General features: G+C 43.4%; 1 long non-coding RNA gene across 1 annotated transcript in view; it reads right to left on the reverse strand.

The window, feature by feature from the left end:
• Nucleotides 1–11,349: 11,349 nt before the first annotated feature.
• The window catches only part of LOC146861434 (uncharacterized), a 29,415-nt gene continuing 18,890 nt past the window's right edge, over nucleotides 11,350–21,874 (reverse strand). Inside the window, exons 2-3 of the long non-coding RNA XR_014979262.1 lie at nucleotides 14,109–14,234; nucleotides 11,350–13,541 (exon numbers count right to left, since the gene is read on the reverse strand). This is a non-coding gene — a long non-coding RNA (uncharacterized LOC146861434). The remainder of the gene's footprint in view (nucleotides 13,542–14,108; nucleotides 14,235–21,874) is intronic.

Raw genomic sequence — 21,874 nt, forward strand, 5'->3', positions numbered from 1 at the left:
TTAGAGCACTACTGGAAGAGTTCTAATATTCTGAAATGTCAAAATTCCGTCCCCTAGTGAGTGCAAAGTGTTGAGAGAGCAGATTCACATGGACCAACTTTTGGAAATTGGTCTCCTGTTTTATAAGTGCAACCTTTTCCTTCTACAGTACCTAGCATCTATGTTGTACAGAAAAAAGGTTTGTGGTTCAGTGTCACATTGTGCAATAATTTAGAACAGAAAAGTTTTGAATATGTCGCAACTCAAACTGAAAAGGCATTCATTTTTAATGAAGTTATATACTAAACTAACTAAATAATGCCCCTTTTAGGGACCTTTGACAAAGGAAAGTCTCTGTCTGCTCTAGGGGGGTTATATTAGTGAACTGTAAATTGCACTGACATCTGTGTAGCAGGCACTCCATCCATTAATATACCATACTTTCTATATAAACTATTCAACGACCTATAAAATGACACCACCACCCAGCAGAGAGCTGCCAACCCGTCGAGCACATTGCACTGGATTGGCGCATGTTCTTCTGTTGCCATCTCTCCCAGAGTATGCATGTTCAACTGCTTCTCCAGACAGAGCAGTGAACAGCAGGACCTCCTCCGATGTCTGCTGAGCCTGAAGCCCTCGTCTGATGGGATAATTAATTCCCCTTAATTTGGACTTGTCATTTTCAGTTCTCTCTTCTCGATGGACGGCAACTCCACATCCTTAATTGGCAATTAGGGATGATTAGCAAACAATAAATATTTTACATTGTTTTGACTGCAGCGACTGAGCAAAAAGTGCTGCTGGAATCTGGTCTCCTTAGCAGCCTCTTATCTCCAGGGCATTCTGCTGAAGACCGCACGTTGAATTCCTCCTATTTACTCACGCAGGATGCCCAGCATGCAACACAGATTGAGCTCTTTGGATGGGAAATGTGTGCTGTCCAATCAGCCAACCATCACATGTGTCTCTAAACATTGCCTTCACCCTATGAAATATACTTCCGGATCAGGGCCCTCTTAGCAGCATTATAGGCCTCCGTTTAATGTGTAAGGGGAAATGAGTGTTAAATTCTAGTGTGCATGGGGCCCCTAAGGTTGTGGGGCCCTGGGCAACTACCCAGCGTGCCCATGCGTTAAGACGGCACTGTTCCGGATGACTTGCTAAATGTTTGTTAGGAAAACCTACATGTATTCATCTACAGCTGCGGCCCGTGCAGGGAAGAGCGGTGGGGCCGAGTTGGGGGGGGGGGGGATTAGACAGAGGAGCATGAGGGAAAATTAAATAAATTATTATTTTCCCCTCCTCGTCGTTTGTCGAAATCATCCCCCCCACTCCCCCCCCCCCTCGCTTGCCTCACCGCATTTACCTGCACAGGCCGCGGCTGTTGGTCGAGATGAAATTAGTTCGAACGTAGAGCTCAGTTGTCCCTATAAGTTATAGCACTATAAAAAGCTTTAGCCCGAATAATTTATTGTAAGACAGGCACAACACTGAGACACTGTTTAAACTCAGGTGCTTTAAACTCTGGTATTTTACACTCCCCTGTGTCCATTTCTTATTTTGTGTTTTGGAAGATAGGCCCAAACATTTGTAGTTGAACCTGCATTTCCCGTTCGATACTGGTCTAGAGTGGCCTTCTTTCCCCTCAAAGTTGTACTGATGCTCTGGTTTCTTAGCTTGCGTTTCTACTACATTAAATTACTTTGAAACAGGAATGCTTTAAATTCAGCTTGTAAGACAGTCCACGTGCATGTACACCCAGTGCCTCACATTCCATGTGATTGACTTAGGGTGGGCTCTCAATAATGAAAATTACCTGCCCTAATTATGAGTCAGGCGAATATATATGTGTGGCAATACTGAGGGCCAGATTTAATAAACTGAGACAACACAACAGAGCAAGTGAAGTTACTGTGCTGCATTGTGTCAAAAGGAATGAGTACACATATGAGATATCTACTAAGATATGGCACAGTTCTGCTCTCTTGTAGGACTGAAGCACTTCTGAATGCATAGCGCCAATATAGGAACCTTTGTGCAATGACACAAGAGTGTCTGCGTTGTGGTCAGATTTTTTTGTGTGCAGGAAGCAATATTTTTCTGCATAAAAATTATCCTTAGGGGCTCATTCCTCTATGTATGTGAAAGCAGAACACATGCAAAGAGAAAGTCATTACTCCAGCCTTAGGTAGTCGTACCATTTTGCAATAAATCCATGTTTACTGATTTTAGTAAGTATGGGTTTGTGTCAAAATATATAGTTGGATGTCTAGGACAGTAGTGGCTGCTACCAGACCCGAGTTGTAGGTGAGAGGCGGGGGGAACAAAAAAATAACCTAAAAAAACACTTAGCTGAAACGTGGCCGCCTCTCCTTCATCATCCGTCCCTTCGACATCTTCCTGCACTTCCAGCCAGCAGCAGAAAGCACCTTCCCTCCCAGCCTCCCCATAGCCAATCTCAACGCCGCAGTGCAGCATTGTGATTAGTCTAAGCCCTGTGGATCAGTGCCCAGGGGGGGACTGGGAGGGTTTGCATGTTCCTCATATAATGCAGCCTGGTGGGGGACATACAAAGTGTGCAGGACTGCTTGGGGCGGCTCGAGAGGGCCGACCAAGAAGTCCTGCACACTTCAGGAGTGAAAACCACTCCCTACTCCACCAGCCCAGCCCGAGAGCCACTGAAGTATATAGGAAAAATAACATGATAATAGCAATAGGTATTATCATTTTATTTTTCCTTTTTTCCAGGGGGACGATGCTCCTCTGCTTTAGCGGATGAGCAGCAAATGGTCTAGGAGCGTCCACGCTCCACCCATGTAACCCCTCACTAATGCAAGTTAACACAAGGCAGATCTATGCACTAACTGGTAGACTTCAGAAAGAGACTCAAGTCAAGACACAAATCTTGGTTTGCTTGGTTTTGCGAATCCAAACATGGATTTTGCGTCGGGCTGCACAACACAATTGGTGCATCCATGTCTCAAAATCATAATAAATCTAGGCCAGAGAACCTGGAGATTGCAGATTGTATAGAATTCAGGCACTTTGATTCCAAAACCAGCATCTTGCTTCCTGCACACCAACCCAGCTTGAAGTATCTGCAATAGCACTATATAGTCTACAGGATCAAGAACTAGCTAACTGTTCAAGCTCTACTGTGATTAGGACAACTACATTAGCCATCCTGGGTGACACACCATCAGTTTGAATGAGTGATCCTTCCTGAGATAATCAGAATCCACCTGCTCTGTCTGAATATCTTACATCTTTTTGAAGGTCAAACGATCTAGCCAGCCTTCCAGCATCGCTCAAGTGTTTCACAGATTGTTGATTTGCTTAACTGAGTCTAGGTACCATTCCTCATTAAGCCATTTGGGAAAAGTGACTTCTCCTCTCTCCAGTGGCTAGATGAAACTTGAGCCCCCCCCATAAAGTACACGGTGGATCCACTCCTCGGACCCAGTCAGGAGCTCTCAGGCCAAGGTCCCGCCACCCATGCACATTGCCGGAGGGGGCCCCCTGAAGCTCGGGCCCCGCTACATGGAGTGGGCTTCAGGGCTAGCGTTGTGCCACTGCCTCTCTCTGCTTGAAGGAGTGTATTATCATGAGAGCTATGAAAAAGATTTGTTGTTTTGTCCTTTATTGTTATCTGACTCAGAAAACATTGACAGCAGTGTGCTTTGAATTGAGGATTAAGGTAGGTTTTTCTTAGGGCTTCTGAAAGTATCTTGATTTTCGGAGATATGTTGTCTTAGGTCTGTTGAAACTTTGATCGCATCCTGACAAAGCGTTGCAAGACTTCAGGTGATTCAAAGGTCCTCACTGTAGGATGGAGAAGGAATAAAAGGGGCACTACAGACTCGAATGCCAAGGATCAGTGGCAGGGACAGCTTAACTGGATACTGGATTCACAAATGGAGGAGCAAAGTACTAGCCAGGATGAGCTGCTTTCAAGGAGCATGTGGCATTTACGCTGTTGAGGTTGTTGTCACCACCATTTAACCAAGACCTTTGCCGCAACTAATACATTGGTAGAGCTCTGACAACGTTCAGTGGGTTCTGCTGGAATCTGGACTTCTGCCCTAGCTGACTCAGTTCAGGCACAAGACTGTGCTTTTCATTTTGAGATAGTTAGCGTTTGTTGCCTTACTGTATCTGGACATCCGAAATATACGCCATTGTGGGCTGTAGCTGGTGGTCTGTGTAAATTCCTCATCTGTGTCTAAGGTTCACCCTAAGTACTGAGGTGTTTAAATTCAAATCAATCAATCGATATTTACCTTGAGATATATCCATGAAAATAATGTGGTTTTAATGTTTCTCTCTTCTTTCTCACACTGTGGATAGTCCTAACATCTATAAAGTTTTATTGCAATTTAAAATCTGAAGTGCATTATAATAAAAAAAAAGTTGAGACAGCATAAAAAACAATCAATTCAATCAGTCTTTTCCTGATCTCTAATAATGATGATGACTGTAATAATTATAATCTGCTCTTATTGTCCATTCAGGACTGTCTTCAGTTAACCGAATATTATTTATCCCTTCTTGTAGTCTGACAGTATTTCTAAATCTGATTACTGATGCTCAAGGTGCCCAGCCGGTCCCAGGTTGCTTGTGTTCTAGTTCAGGCTCCTGTTCGGGCTGGACTATTCCAATGAGGGGCAGGGTCAAGACTCCTTTGTATGTGGCTTGGTCCAAACTGAGTTGGCATAGTGGGCAAAAACCAGTGGATTGGGATGCGGCCAGGGCGATTGACAGAGGCTGAAATTAATTCAACCATTCGATCCATCACCTTTTTGTTTTTGCACAAGTACTGGCAAACAGAAAAACAAAGTAAGGAAGCAGATTCAGAAACAATTTTGATCAATTGATATAGATATGAGAGATGATACTTGATTAATGTTTTGATGAATGCAGTAAGAAGCATTAGATGAGTGGCGGATGATTGTTACAATCGAATGGATCAATGAATCACAGATGGTGCCAGGCACATGTTTGATAAATGGATATGGCGATAAAAGCTGTTGTTGAATACATTTTGGAGGAATTGAAACTTGAAAGAAAGATGTTTTTGGCATGAGTTTCCCTACAATAAATCTAAACAGGAATTATGGATGATTGCCGGTTTGTCAAATGAATGACCTCATGAATGAATGAGAGATCATTGCCCAGTGATTACTAATGAGGTCGGCTTCGCTTTGCGACCCATTGGGAATTGCAAAAATCGCAGGTATGGTGGCCTGCTCGGATCAGCAGATCACCATATATGTGATTGCTTGTCAATAATGCACTTAAAAAAAATGCAGCCCATTTTCCTTTAAGGAAAATGAGATGCATTTCAAAAATAAAAACAAAAAGTTTTCTTTTCTTTTTTTAGGAGTAGGCAGTGATATGTGAGAATACTGCCTGTTCTTGAAAGATTTTTTTACATTCACAAAGGGGAAGGGGTCCCTAAGGACCCCTTCCTATGTGCGAATAGGTTATCACCTACTTGAAGTCTGTGATAAAATGCAAATGTTTTGCGACTGCATTTGGGTTTTAAAACATTAACACACACATTCGGTTTTTGGAAAGAGTGCCCTAAACATGCTTCTTCCTATTACTGAATCGCAAACCCAATTTGAGATTTGGTCATAGGTTACATAATCGCAAAGTGGGCCTTTGTACATTGGAAAACAACTTTTTTCTTTCACAAATGGCTCGATTCTGCGAATCAGGCCATTTGCGAATAAAGTTTTTTAAGTACATCTGGCCCCAATAGTATCATCTATCTGTATTTATCCAGGTACCAGCTAAAGATTCCAAAATCTCTGCTATTTTGCCCAGAGCCATTTAAGTAGCTGAAAACTTCAATTTTTAGCCAGGGCTGGACTGGGAACCAAAACCGGCCCTGGCAAAGTGCTTGGCCGGCTCCTCGGGGGGTTGGGGGTGCAGCCGAGCTGTTTGCCAAGGCGGTCTCAGACGATTTCGTTACAGCGGCCGGTATTGCAGCTATGCTGCAAAAACGGCCCTGTAACAAAATCTGCCCCCCGGGGCCCAAAACGGGCTCCTAACCCTGGCGGCTCACAGGGGAAATGCCCGGTGCCCGCTACGGCCAGTCCGGCCCTAATTTTAGCTGGCTGCTGACTCAATAGTAGAAATGTTATAATATTTGCCCAGAGGCTAGATAAATAGATATTGGCCTGGATGGGTGTTTTGCATAAACATCGGTAAAACAAAAAATAGACTCCAAGAGATGGATGGCATAGTGGTGAACATCTTAGAATGGGGGTTGTGGAAGGTGTGTCTAAGAAACGAAAGTAAGTGCATGTATAAAAGTAATTCCATGAATTAAGCTAAGTTTTTCATACATAAAGACTGAAACCTGAACCCTGAAAGTGGCTCGGTTCACAGCTTTATGGTGGGCACAACAGCTCATAGAAGCTGTAGATTATTCAGAAATTAACAACATAGCAGGGGCATCCTCACTACAGACACATTCGGTTGATGGAAGGATCTCCCTTGGAAACACAAGTATACTTTTGTGAGGATGTGTGTTAATTAGATTCAGTTTGCATTTATTTCGATATTTTCTGTTGAAGGGATATCACTTCATGAGTGGTAATTTAAGTCTAAGACTGTGCGACAACACTTCTGATATGCTAATTAGTTCTCACTCAAAAGAATTTTCAAAACTTGAGAGCACTGAATAAACATTGTAAAAAAAATCAATAAATATATTTATAACTGTATAGAACTAAATTAGATATACAAAAAGCAGGGGCTGCAAAGTGCTGCTTCAGGGAAAATTTAGAAATCATTGTCTGCCATCTGCTGCTTCATGAGCCCAAATGTAATGCGGAGCACATTTTTAGGTCGTAACCTACCAGACAGCTGCTAAAGACATCTTTTGGGACATTCAGAAAGTTGACCAAGGAATGCATTCTTGCCGTTGCTTGCAATTGGCTTTGTGGTTTGTAACTCACATTTTCTTGCTTTCCATTTACTGGCTTTGTTTGTTTTAGGCTGTCCAACTTGAGTTCCTACCCTCCCTTGCCCAAGCCTTATTTACAGTATCCTTACAAATGCTCCCATTCTGTAAATAGGCCTGTTAATCTTGTTATCTCCTCACCTTTGCTGTTTATTAAAAGACTGAGGCCAAATGTCAGGTGCTGTATTCCTAGGGTGCTTGTTTACTTTTCTTTCTCTGACTTCAAAGTAATGGGAATTGTGTCAATCTCGAGGGATACTGGGGGTAGGAACTAGTTTTATTAGCAAACAGCAACATTTAAATGAACTGTGTAAGTATCTCATAATATGTCAGCATTAGGAACACAAATTGAGCACATTCATTTGTTATTTCTGAAGTGTGTTGAACACAAATACTTCAATATGATCATAACACATCATTACATTAGGTGATACAATTTCAACACATTTTCAACTGTGCATTACATAATTTTATCAGTAAAACTGTCTGTGCAACCGTAATGGTCATTTCAATTGAAAATGTGTTGTTTGTAATGACAGTGTGCTACCACACCATGAATACTCCACTCTACGCCACTCCATTCTACTCTGCACCACTCCACAACGGTGCACTCTACTCTTCATTACTCCACTTTACAGCACTCCATACCACTGCACTCTGCACCTCTCCATTCTATGCCGCTGCGCTCTACGTCACTGCACTCTACCCCTCTATACTCTACCCTGTAACACCCTACTCTATGTCAATGGACTCTTTGCCACTCTACTCTACACCACTGCACTCTACGCCACTGCACTCTACACTACTCCAGTCTAGGCCATGCCAATCCATTCTGCACTCTATTCAACTGTACTCTATCCCACTCTGCAATACTGCACTCTACTCCATTGCACTCTATGCCAATACACTCTACGCCAATGCACTTTACTCTGTAACACTCAACTCTATGCCCCTGCATTCTATGCCAATCCACTGTACGCCACTCTAGTCTACACTGCATCACTGCACTCTACACCACTTTACTCTATGTTATTCATTCTATCCCACTCTATGCAACTACACTCTACTATACACCACTCCACTCTACTCCACTTGACTCTACTCTAATACAATCTACTTTTTTTTTTAAGCACTGCACTCTACGCCAATACACTCTACACATCTGCACTCTATCACTGCACTCTGTGTCACTGCCATCTACTCTGCATCACTGTTCTTTATGCCAAGGCTCTCTTCGCCACTCTACTCTACTTTACACCACTGCACTCTGACACTCTACTCTACAACTCTGTACTCTCCACCGCTGAACTCTCCGCCACTCTTCACTGCACTACGCTTCTCTATGCCACTGCACTCTACACCACTATACTTTACTCTGCACCACTTTATGCTACTCTACTCTGCACCACTCTACGACCCTGCACTCTATGCCACACAACTCTATTGTGCTTTATATCTAGGCCCAGTTTGTGCTAGATGGTTCTGGTATGATCTGTGCTTGTTTTGGGCTTCTTTTCATAGTCAATTGTGCTTATTTTAGATTTCAGGCTTGACAACATTAGCATTTAAACAGCAGTAAACAAGAAACACAGATGCAGAGTGCCTCCTTTACAAGGCCATTGCACCGCTCGTGCATCACATTTTTTGACACACCAGCGGTCCAGTGTGCCTGCCCATATTTACAAGGCCACGTGAATTCAACCTGCATGATTTTTAATGACCTTTTAAATATGGGCCCTTTTCATGCATTACTCTGCATGAAAGAGGCATTCCATGAGTGTTGCTGCAGGTGTTCTTACTCAACATCCATGGAACCTGACACATTCCCACATTTACGAAGTTTGATAAAGCTGGGAGTGCATCACAATCCTACACCTCCTCAGGGAAGGTGTAGGAGTGGCGCAACAAGGAGAAATACTTGTGTGTCTTCTTGTTTTTTTCCTCTTTTAATATGTGCTGAATTCTGCAGCATGCACAGAAAGAGGGAAATGCCATCAATGACTGTTTTTTGTGCAGGAAGGTCCCCACAATGCAGGCACCCTTGCAAAATGCGCTGGTGCATGACAGCCAATTGTGTGCCAGCGCCGGGAAAGCACACAGATGCATTGTATTATCGTTAATACGACGCATCCCTGTGCTTTTCGAATGATGCAGCTCAGTGCAGCAAAACGGCTTGTGGCACAGCACTGCGTCTTTACTTTGTAAATGAGACCCACAGTGGGTATCTTGATCAGATATGGAGGAGGCATGTACATAAAGGCAACATGGAGTGGAGTCATGTAGAGGTGGGGGGAGGGATGGAGAGGTGCTTCCCATGAGGCCAAGGTTTTCATCTGCAGCGCGGGGGGGGAGGTGAAGCAGCAAATTTCTTCATGTAAATGAAACAACATTTAACTGAAAAGTAGGGGTGGGTGGAACTCACAGAGTTTCACCCCACAGAATTCAGCAGAGTTACATAAAATCTCATTGAGATTCCGTAGTGTTCTGCCCAACCGCAGTTTATCTCCTCTGCCAAAAGACCCATTCTAGCCACAGCATGAGCTTCCTGCCACTCACAAGTCCATCAGGTCACACCAGCCACCACTACCATGACACTCTGCAATGGAGGCACCTCCAAGGTCAGTCAGAAATCAGGAGCATAGGGCAAAAGATGAGTGGCTCATGCGCACACGCACCACAGAGGCATGTGAGTACTGCTTCTGGGAGACACATATAGCTCCTTGCAGAAATGTGAGCTAGTTGCTCTACCTACTTCAGCTGTGCAACAAAGAAGTATCTTCGTGCAGAAAAGCATAGTGACACCGTCTCGGGGAGCATGTTACTATTACAAGATGAGACAAGCCCATTGCCCACAATTCAAGCCCACAGGTTTACACAACACAGGCGTGCAGCTGCAAGTTTATTTCTTGCCTCTTTCAGAGCTGATGCCTGTACTCTAGTGTGTAGTAATATCAGTGATGGTATTTACTGCACTCTCCTGCTTTTTCTAAACTTGGGGTTTTTTAGCTGCGGAAAACAAATACATTTATTTATGCTATATTACGTTAACTTCTTCAGTAATTAAAGCAAACAACAATAGTAATTTAGAACAGTGTGGCACAGAAAGGCAATGCGCTAAGACCCGTGTGTGTAAATGTTATTTGCTCAAATTAATAAGAAGTGCAACAAACAGCAATATGTTTCATTCTTCTTTGCGATGCTGTGGCAACAACCACCCATTTGGGAGCCGTGAGCTGCTGGGTGGCACAGAGACTGAGGTCACCAAAACACTGTCCACCTCACAGCTTGCATCTGAAAGCAAAGCAAGGTGTCACTGCGTACAATTGTTGGGACAGGAGTGTTAATTAGTTTGCTGAGGAGGCAATTAAGTGAAATGCTCCTAAGTAACCCTGCAGGAATAGTCCTGCTCTTGACCCAATGGTTGGAAGGCACAGGGAAGACAGAAAGACAAAAAAAAACTGTAAGGGTAATCCTATGCTTTATGAACAGGCCCGCCTCTTTCAACTTGCATAAATGGCATTAGTGTTAATTGTGAGCCCTTCCTGCGATGACGGCAACCACTCCATCGTCAAGAAGATGCACTACGTCACAGTGCTTTCCTTCTTCTGTTTACACTTGTGGGCGCATTCTTCACATAATAAAAAAAGAATCCACAATGGGTGTGCATCCGCCATTGATGGTAGACAACCTCTGAAATTCATAAAAACAGCCTAGGTGATGCCAGGCGACAGTGAGTAGCAGAGAGACATCCTAGGGTCTCCTGGGAAAAAGCTGGGGCTCTATTAGGGTGTGGATGAGGAGCAGGTATCCTTGTGACAGCCTCACAAGTGTGTCTGAGCCCTGTACGCTTGTGATCCGAGCCAGGGTGCTAGACTTGAGCAGATGCCCTTGGGCTGCAATGACACTAGCCCAGACTGCAGAAGTGCCCGCTGATCTGAGTGGCATCCCTTCCAGTCTTTGCTCCACTGCCTGTAAAGTCTACTCTGCACTCTATTCCACTGCACTCTATGCCAATGGTCTCTACTCTGCACCACTACCCCCTGCATCACTCAACGCTAAGCCACTCCACTCTGTACCTCTCTACATCACTCTACTCTACGAGTGGTGGCTGCTGACATTTGAAAGTGGCGTAGCATAAAATTTGTGGGAGAGCAGCGTGGCGAGCGTGCGAGCGCTTCGAGTGAGCCGGAACACCTAAAGGGGGATTCGGGGGAGTCTCCCCCGAGAAATTTTTGAAAAAAGAGTGGGTAAAGGGTGCATTTTCAAGCAAATTTGAGAAGCAAGAAGGTTAATAAAGCAATTAATTAATAAAAGGATGTCATATAACAACAACATGGTAGCTGCTTATTCAGTATAATCACAGAGCTTCATAACAGAATTCAAGATACAATGCTGAGAACCTCACAGATTTTTTTTATTTAAACTGCAAACAACTAAACAAACAACTAAACAGGTCACAATCTAGCAGCATTTAAGATGAAATGTTATGGTTAATGTATTGTTCACTTTCTGTAGACAAAATCAGCACGTCTGTCTTTAATAGCACCGACCTTCTCAATAACTTGAACGTTAAAGTCTGGGATTGTTTTGACAAGATCTCTCTCTATAGAGAGCATTGCCAAGGCATTCAGTCTTTCCTCAAGCATGGTGTTCCTCAGGAATGTCTTAATTCTGTTTAAAGTGGAAAAACATCGTTCCAACTCTGCTGTTGTCATAGGAGTGGTAATGACTATTTTTAGTAAAGTCACTTTCTCTGTAAGTGACTGTTTCATATTAAGCATCTGAATTAAAGCCAGCAAAGAAATGGCACCAGTGGCCTGCTGGTATACATGCATTCCGTACAGTACAGTCAACTCAGTTTGCTCAGGGAAGGAATGATCATAATTTTCAAACTGATCCCTTTGCAGTAATGAGGCACTCACCAAATGTTTTGTAAAAGCAAAACGTTCCCATGCATGCACAATTATAATGTCACGTACCTCCTTTGCAGTTCGGACCAGACTGCTGATGTTTTTCCTGCGGTTTGAGAAAGTAGAATCCTTTGGCAGTCTGCTGTCTAAATTGTCAACCCCATCTCTCACTTTGCTCACGCCAGTCACAAACATACTGGTATCTCTTTGCACAGAGACAGTATCTATGGCTCGTGTTTGTAACTGGTTGTATAATATGTCGACATGAAGCATTATTTTATGAAATAAAAAGAGAAAGAACTGAAACTCTCTGTCTTGTAGTGTTCTAGGACAGCCACGGGCTTCATTCCGACTTTTGTATTCAAAGTCAGGATTGGCTTTTATGGCGTCAAAACATTTCTCCAGATCCTACTTATATTGGAATATTAGCTTGATTGTACAATTGTGAAAGTTCCAACGAGCTGTGGGTCGCCTGGGAAGCCTTTTGGCCACAATTTCCTGAAGTACTTCCGTTCTTTTGGGGGAACGTGAGAAGAATGCTGCCATGCCACCTACATCGAAAAAGAAAATTTGTGCCTCAGAGATCTTTGATACTGTCTGTTGCATAATAAGATTAAGTTGGTGGTCGTAACAGTGCACATAATGGGCATTAGGGTACACATCTCTAATTCTTTTCTGTACTCCTCCAAGGCTTCCACTCATTACTGACGCACCATCACTGCTTTGTGAAATAAGTTTTTGTTTTTGAGGCTGCTCTGGAAAAATCAAGTTCAGTTCACACAGTATAGCTGAAGTAATGGTTTCTGCACTAGAGTCTCTTAAATGTGTAAAACCATAGAATCTCTCCACAACTTTACTGTTGTTGTCAAGGTACAGAAAGACTAATATGGACTGTGTTTTTGTGGCCACATCAGTGGTGTCATCAGCCTGAATAGCCACAAAGTCTGTGTTTTCATCTGTTGGACAATATGGCTTCTCAAAATTTTGAGCATACACTCAAGGAGTTCATTTAATATCATTTTAGAGGTACCCGTAAAGACTGTAGCACTTTCTAAATGTGCTTCCATTTCATGGTCTATGCTTGCTAATAAATCCGGAAAGCCTCTGAATATTCCAGGATATGATGAACTTTCAGATTCATCATGGCCTTGCAATGCCAGTTCAAAAGCACCACAGAAACTAATGCAATCAATTAATTATGACAGTATGTGTCTATTTCTATCAACTGCTTTATTGTGCTTCTGTATTGTTATGCGGTACGCGTCCCTTATGTGGGCTTCAATCTGTGTGTCTCCCGAACATTCCGAGTCTCGTCAGGTTTTTCATATGGATTCTTGTGTGTACTTGCTTCTTTGTTTTGTCTGACAAATGCTTCAAGTCTATTACTCATGTTTTTTGTCCAATGAATGTCACCACCAAACAGCAAGCAGGGGAAGCAGAACAGAGAATATGTTAAAGTACACCCTGTAAGCCAATCAACGTTTGTGTACCAGGTGTTTGAGAATGTATGTTTTTAAGTCTTCCCTCTGTCTTGAGAAATTTGTTGTAATTGTAGGTCGGGCCGGTCAGGTCCTAATCGTTTTACAGTTAGTTTGTCTTCAAGACTCAGTCGAATGAATGGCCTTGCAAGTATCTGTTCTACTGTATCCATGGTGTCTTACCAATATTAAAGTTACCTGTTAAGAATCAAAGTACAATGTATAGGGTTTGGTGCAAAAACATCACATTTCTCTATAAATACATATCTTGTGCATTATCATAATATATCTCCAACAGCTCCCCTTTGCACAACATGATTTTTAAAAATACAGCCTTATAGAATGCTGCCTCTGTCTGCCATACTAGTTGCTCAAGGCCCTGAAGCAGACATATCTCGTGTGACAGGTGAGGGCCTATAACAAGGCATGGGAGAGGGCCTTTAACAACTGGTATAGCCCGAGGCAGCTGAGCTATAAAGCTATCATTACAGTCCATCCACTCAGGGTTCTACATTAAAAAGGGAGGAATAGAAAAAGAAACAATGGGAAGTTGGAGCTGAAAGCTTACACCTTCCATTACAATCCCTGCACCACTTCATTGTTTTAAATGGAACTCGCAACATTCCAATCCATCTTTTAATACTGATTACACAGTTCCATGCCTCAAATTTATATTGCTGTGCAGTGCACCCACCCGACCCAGCATGCAGACCACATATATAGACTTTAACTACCATTTAGAAAACATAGCAGCAGTATCCTTACCTTAAACACTGATGTTTTTGTGTTGTAAGGGTGCAAGAGCAACAAAGTAGGTTGGGTTCTGTACAGAACCCTCTTGTTCTTTGCCCAAAAATTATATAGATCGTGTCACACTGCCTTTACCAGATGCTGAAAAGAAAAATATAACATAATTACTTAGTAGTAGTGGCAACGAAATGCATAAATTAGAAACACTTCTTTATAATTTCACAAACCCTATGATTTTAGTCAGTCATGCAACATTGGTATCATTCTTAAAATTGTTGCAGCAGCACTTCAGCCTTCAATCATGCCAGGCGGACCACATCGCAGTTCGTAAGACCTTCACCCAATGGCTGCGCACACACTTTCACATGCTGGAAGTGGGCCTAGGGTGCTGATGGTAAGTACCAGTTTAAGCATCCTCACTTCAGGCCCAGAATGGCAGCTGGTCATAGAATGTTTATTGTTGTAACCAGCACAGGAATCTGAACAGCAGTTGGCAGTGGCACCATGTGTTACTGCATCATTTAAAGCCTAAGGCTTGAGATATTGCTGTTGCTATTATGTAAGTGGAACACACAAAACACTAGGGGTGGGCGGAATTTGCGTAGTCGCACTATGCAAAGCTCATCAAAATGGTAAAAAATCTCCGCGAGCACGCAGAAAGTGCGCAGAATTGCTTGTTCACGGTGCTTTTTTCCTGTTCGCGGACGCTGTTTGCGTGCTCGGGGGGAAATATCTTGCAAACACGCATTTTGAGAACGCGAACAGGCAAAAAATTCCCCGAAGCTGAAGAATGCAGAATTTTGGGCGATTCCGCGTTCTCCGCGGACCGCGAAATTATCCAAATTCTGCAAATACCGCAAATTCCGCGAGCGGAACAGAATTTACCACCCAGGCCTACAAAACACAAGCACTCTTGTAAATTCCTGTGGTACAAAAAAAAACATTTCTGAAACTAGGCTGGCATGCATCTCTGAGAACCTGAAGCATACATGCTGCCTGCAAATGCTCTTCGCTTCAGAAAGAGTTCTATTTACAAGATAGAAATGTATGTTTCTGAAGCTAGCCCCTGCTGGCACCTACCACCTGGAACATCTTAAGGATTTTGGGGGCCCTGGGCCAAACGTATTTAGGGGACCCTGGCCCCTGTTAGGAACAGCTTTGAATATAAGGTCCAGATTCAGCTGTTTCATGATCTCTTTGAACAGGTCACGGACAGTGCACAGGCACTCCTCCAAAATTCTAAATGTGTTTACATCAATAATATTCATGGACAGTTGTGTGTCTGACGTGTTTTCAATATTGCAGCACAACAGCAGCAGCACAACAGCAGCTCACTAATATTAATGCAAATAATCTCTGATGCCCTCCCATTTCTCAAATGTGTGAGGTGCTGTTTTGATCTAAAAGTAACTTTTTTTGAGGATTTTGCATGAAACGTTAGCTAACATTTCTCTGCAAAATGTAATACACTAGTCTCCCAGATCACCCACATTAAAAATAAATGTCAGGGAAACGGTATTCATAAAATTCTGTTGATGAAGGTCATCAGGGCAAGACTGCAGAACAGAGCGGGAAAATGTCTCTCTCTCTCTGCACACTTCTCCTTTTTTTGTGTCCTTTTTTTTTGTTAACAACAACGTCCTTGATGTGTTTTTTTTATCCTTTATTTGTCAGTTTATGAGCACATGACAATGAACAACAAAGCAGCAACTCAGCAAGGTGGAGTGCAAACACGGCAGAGCCACTCCTGGCCAACATCAATTGCCAGAGATACTGTAAGGGAAACACAGACATAGCTCACCATCCTGGTAAATATCACAAATCAGATCGATTCAGTTTATTACACCCCGACACAGGATTACCCCCCAACACATTGTGGAGTCATCACTGCCCATAGGATTGTCCCCCCTCACCTCCCTCCTGGTTCCAGACAATTGTGCCTAGCAAACCCCAGTCCTCCAAGTCAAATGGAAGTTTGGTGTCAGTTCTAACGCAACGTGACACATTTGCGCCTCCTCTGCCACCGCGCATTCCAAGACATCTCCAATCCAGAGCTCCTCCGATGGAGCCCTAACCCCCATACACGTGATGGCGACTTGTCTGTCGCATGAACCGAATCGTACTTTTACGCTTCTTGGGGAGGAACAGAAGGTCCAGCAGGCACAGTCAAGGCACGAGCTGACAAGTTAGGGCGGTGGCACAGTTCAACCTTACAAGCACCCTTTCCCAAAAGGCCCCTACCTGGCCACAACCCCACGCTAGATGCATAAAATCCCCGCCTCCCCGCTGTACACCGGGCATATGTCGAGGCACGGCCAGGACTAATTTTATTCAGGGCCACAGGAGTCACGTAGGTCCGGTGTATGAAGTTAAAATGAATTTATTTGAGCTTGGCATTACTTCGACGTCACAAAGTGTGCAGCAGCAGGGTTTATGGCCGTAATGGACTGTGTAATGGCCAGAGTAGCACAGCTACGGCTCCGCGGCCGTCTATGGGTGGAGTCTGGAGTGAGACTAGTAGTAGCCTATGGTGTGCAGTGACATCAGGTGCAAACTCTGTCACCCCTCCAGGACCAGTCCTCAGTCATACACAAAAAGTCAAGCACTGACTGGCGCGCTCATGTAAAGCCAGCCAGCCGCGTTAAAACATACTTTCGGCCGGGTCGCGTTCACGCTATATAAAGAACATTATTAACGCTTTTAGCACTTCAAAGAGTGTGTTCCAGTACTGTGTAGTTCGTTCCATCATGGACTTTGGGAACTCACTCACAGTGTTAATAGTGAGTTTGCAAAGTCCAGGATGGAACGAACTACACAGGGACTGGAAAGAAGAACTCAACTACATACTTTTTTGTTAGGCACATGGGGGCAGATTTATGAGGCCCGTTGCGCCATCGGAACGTCACTTTTTGTGACGTTCCGTGGCGCAGAAGCCTGCGTGATATTTATCAGGCAGCACTGAGCCACTTTTTTTGGCTTAATGCTGCCTCATAAATAACAGTCCCTTTAACGCAGTGTTCTGCGTTAAAGGGGTGTGCAACGGGTGTTGCTGGGGGCGTTCCCAGCAACATCCATGGGCTTTTGACACTGCCCCAGATTTACGAGAAATGGTAAATCTGAGGCAGCGCCAAAAGCTTACGCCTCCCCAGGGGAGGCGTAAGGGAGGCGCAACGGGGAGAAATATCTTTATTTCTCCTCGTTTTTCCTTTTTCTATGTGTGCTGCATTCTGCAGCACCCATACAAAGAGGAAAAACCTCTTGTGATTATTTTTGCACAGAAAGGTTTCCCTTCCTGTACAAAAATATTAATCTCCGCAACTCAGGCACCCTTGCACCATGGTGCAGAGGTGCATGCGTTGGCGCAGGCAGCCCATTGTGCGCCGGCGCAGGGGAAAAGGACAGGAATGCGCCACATTTTATAGATACGGCGCATCCCTGCCCTTTTCTTTTGCCGTAGGGAAGCGCAACAGGAAGGCATGCTGCGCTTCCCTACGGCAAAACCTCATAAATCTGCCCCATGGAGATTAATTTTTTTTTCCCCCCAATCCCCAGTATCAAAGGATGTTGAGCCAACGACGCCATACCGACCTGATCGAACCTGGTGACTCAGTCCTGGACTGGTTCACCTGAGGGGAACCAGCCTGGTTCCCTTCAGGTGAACCAGTCCAGGCCTGAGTCTCGGCATCAATGGCTCTGGGCTGGCGCAACATTTTATCGTCGAATGGAGACTAATTGGTGCTGTGCTTCAGTGCCTGCAAAATTTAAACTAAACTCACCATGTGACGACTATTAAGAATCCACCATCAGGTCTGGCTCAGCAGTGCTCAGCCGGATAGGGTTCAAGGTGACAGACCGGCAGCAGGCTGAGGCTCACTGTATAATGTTTGTGCTCAAGCCGAGGCCTCTGGCCTACAGGGGCAACACAGGTCAAGCTGCAGCGGAGCTCTCGAGTCGTGACTCGTGACTCTCTCTCTCCACGGACCACTTCTTTGTGTGTGCATTAAGAATCAGGCACTGGCGTGTGCACGCAGAGGGGTGGGGGAGAGAGAGGCTGAGCTAGGGGAGCAAAGCAGATGACCAATCGCTGCAGGGCTTTACAATAAAGCCATGCAGTGATTGGTGAATATGCTCCACCATGCTCCAGACCATGGCCAATGGTGCCCCCCAGTCACTGGCTCCGCAACTGCGTTCTTTGCCTAGAGACGGCTGAGAGACGCTGAACTGAAGCAGCCAATCAAATCCAGGTGCTGCTAAAGCAGCTTTTGGATTGGCCTGGGGCAGGGCAACTCGCCGCTCCTTCGGAGACCGGGGGGCTGCGGCTTCGATTCCCCCGGCTCACTCATTTTACAGCAGAGGCTGTTAACCTTGCGCATGTCGGGTTGGCCAGGGAAAGGCACCCAGATGACCTGACATGCGCATTGCTGCTACTCCTTGCTCCTAGCCCCACCCACCCCCAAAGCCTGCTGTAGAGCCAGGCAGACAAAAGTGACATCACAATCAGGACCCGCGGCTGAGACAGCTGACTCAGACTGCCTCCTTGGGCTGAAATTTGTATTTAAGAGTAAAAAGTAAGTAAGTACACTCAGCAAAACACGGCAAAATAAATCAATGGGGTGACGCCCAAACGTTCATATGCAGGAACCGCCACTGTAGTCTATGCCACTGCACTCAATGCCACTGCACTCTACACTACTCTACTCTGCGCCAAACCGCTCTGCGCCAATCCACACTGCATGACTCGACTCTGCACCACTCCACTCTGCACCACTGCACTCTGCACAACTGCACTCTTCCTGTAAACAAAACAATGCTTTTCTTTGCTGTCCTCAAGCAGTCCCTCTAGGAGCAGTTGAATGGCACGCAACAGCAACCTTGTGTCTGTGCAATCAGCCCACTGGAAATATCTCCCTAGGGCTCTTCGATCAGTTTCTTGCTCTCCTCCCTTGAACTGTATGGATAAATCAGCCAAGTAGCCCTATCTGAAAATCTGTATTTTAACCAGTGCTAAATGATTAATTCTGGTGGCAGAGCGGAATGGCAGAATGTATTAGTAATTCCGCGTTACAAGAGTAATGCAGAATTAATAAATTCCTCCAATTTTGCTGGTGGAATTCAAAATTCCACCCACCCCTACTAAAAAGTGCAAGAATCTATGCTAAATAGTACACGCGCTGTGTTTTATACATTTTGCAGTAAGCAACCATACTTAAGTATTATAAGTATACAAAAGATATAATAATTCCAACACTGATACCTTATTAACAGAAGTTTCACATTAGCATTAAAAGGCTTGTTTTCCACATTGAGCTGCAGCTTTGCAGGGGATATTTTCTCTTCAATGCAGAGTCTGTCATTTTCCAGAAGCTGCCTTTTATGTAGTGAATAGGCATTTGTTATGTAGTAGACAACCGATAGTGAGGTTCTCCCCCAGAGGAGAGGAGAAAACAGGAAGGATGATTCATGGGAAGAACTGTGTGAGTCACAAAATGAGGACAAATTATCTTTTCAAAGACTTATGTCTGTGGCCCATTGTGAGAAACTAGAACGTTTAGCTATTCCCAATGGTTTACTGAAATCCTATTGGAAGATGTGAACAAGTTAAGTGATACTTATTTCCATCGACAAATATTTTGTGTTTATATTAGTGCGTGTTCCTAGAGTAGAGGAGGGCTTTTCTTGCTCACACTTTCTGGGGAACCATCTCTGGATTTTTTGAGACCATATGTCTTTTCAAGAGAGATCACTTTTGACTTATTCTCTGCTTCATCAGATGTCTGCCGATGTATAGCTGAAAATACTTACCAGCTTGACATTTTCTCTATTTGATGTGCAAAGGGTTTATGCTTGTGCATTTATTCTCTCATCAGAACCTTTTATTGGGTTTTCTCATCTGACACCTCATCCTATTCCATTCTAACACTTTGATGAAGGCAGTTGCTGTATGGAACATGCTTGCTGTATTAATTTACTTTCAACAGTTATTCTTATCAACATTGGATTTTTCCTTTTACTGAAATATTGACTATTGGTTTTCATTCATTTCTGATGATAATGCTTAAAAGACTGATGCTTATTGAATAAGTACTAAACTAAAAGAAACATTTCTTAATAAAACCCTTTAACTCACACAAATTCTCTTTATTGACTGTGCTTAAATATTTAATTATTTCATCAATTAAATGATTTAATGCAGATGATTGCTCCTTTTAACTTCTCCCTGTCGATGAACAGCGGTCCATAAAACCAATGGCGGGGATATTTAATGATTACACTCAAAAATTAAGATATAGAAATCCCCACTCTGTCAAATTGAAGGAGTTTGCAGTTTTGAAGGCCGTTGCAGTGGTGGAGGTGTGTGTATTGATATGGTTATGCATTGTAAATATCTTTCCTAAGTTTGTCTTTGTGCTGAGTTTATGTGTCCAAGCTTTTATGTTGAGCAGTCAAAGTTGTGACTGGACTCGGAGCAGTCCAATTTCCCTGAATAGTTAAGAAAGAATACGTTGTGATATTATTTTTCTGCTAAGGTTTTGTGGTGCAGGTTGATGAGGTACAATCGAATGCACATCTCAGATATGGATTTTAACAATTTGTTGTGACTGTGCTAGTATTGTTCGGTATAAGTGGAACCTGTAGTGCAAAGGGGAAACTGTAGCAGTCAGTTTGATTTCCTGCTGGCAGAGATTTCATCTGTGTGTAAGGAAGTAGGGAGATGTTAAGGTGTTATTTATTGATTTGTTTCTTGTGTGAATGAATTATTTTGAATTCTTTAGCAGAAGAGACAAAAGTTATTTATCTATTGTGCTTTCTTACAGTTGTAGAATTTGTGTATGAGAAAATTATAAAGGAGGGTGAACCGCTTCACCGATTAAGAACTACATCAGATAGTTTGAACTAAGTGCTGCGCTGGAATTGTTTGGTGAATCATCAAGTGCTAAATTACGATAGGCTTACAAGAAAGAGGATTGTATTTGGAGTAACAGCAAATATTGTTGTTTACAAAATTATAAATTTAACATAAACATTGATATTCACTGGTATGACAATTGCTCATTAATTGCTGAATTTTTGCAATAATGAAATGTTTTAAAGCTCTTAGAGATTTAATGAGAGGAGATGGGTGAGTCCCTGTTCAAGAGGATGAAGTGCTCCACCAAAAGGTCCACCAGTTCATTATATGGGAACAAACGCAGGGCTTCATACATGTTTGTGGCTTCATTATGGCAAACGATCACTGAATATGAAGGAGCATTCAGATTTCCACAATATGGTACTTTTGATTTAAAAATTATTGAACATTTGAGGGAAAAGTTATATGAAATGAAACCACCTCCTAGACCCAAACAGTGGGAAGCAGTAAGGGCCAGATGTACAACCATTTTTGCATGCGCAAACGGGTTTGCAAACCCATTTGCGCATGCAAAAATGGCATGGGGTATGTACAAACCCTATTTTGCGACTCCCAAAATAAGGTTTTGCAACTCGTTATTAGGAAGGGGGCATTTCCTTCCTAATAGCATACGCAACCCTATATACAGATGTTTTGTGTCTGCAATTGCGGCCACAAAACACTTGCAAATTACCACCCTCTTCAAGAGGGTGGTAATTGGGTGACAAAAGGAAAGGGGTCCGCAGGGGACCCCTTCCCCTTTGCAAACGCAGGGGAAAATATTTTTTAAAGGCAGACAGTGGTCCAAGGGACCACTGCCTGCCCTTAAAAAATGAAACAAAAACGTTTTTTGTTTTTTTTTTAATTCCCTTTTCCTTTAAGGAAAACAGGC

The sequence above is a fragment of the Triturus cristatus genome, chromosome 3_1, assembly GCF_964204655.1.
Source record: "Triturus cristatus chromosome 3_1, aTriCri1.1, whole genome shotgun sequence".
Taxonomy (NCBI): Eukaryota; Metazoa; Chordata; class Amphibia; order Caudata; family Salamandridae; genus Triturus; species Triturus cristatus.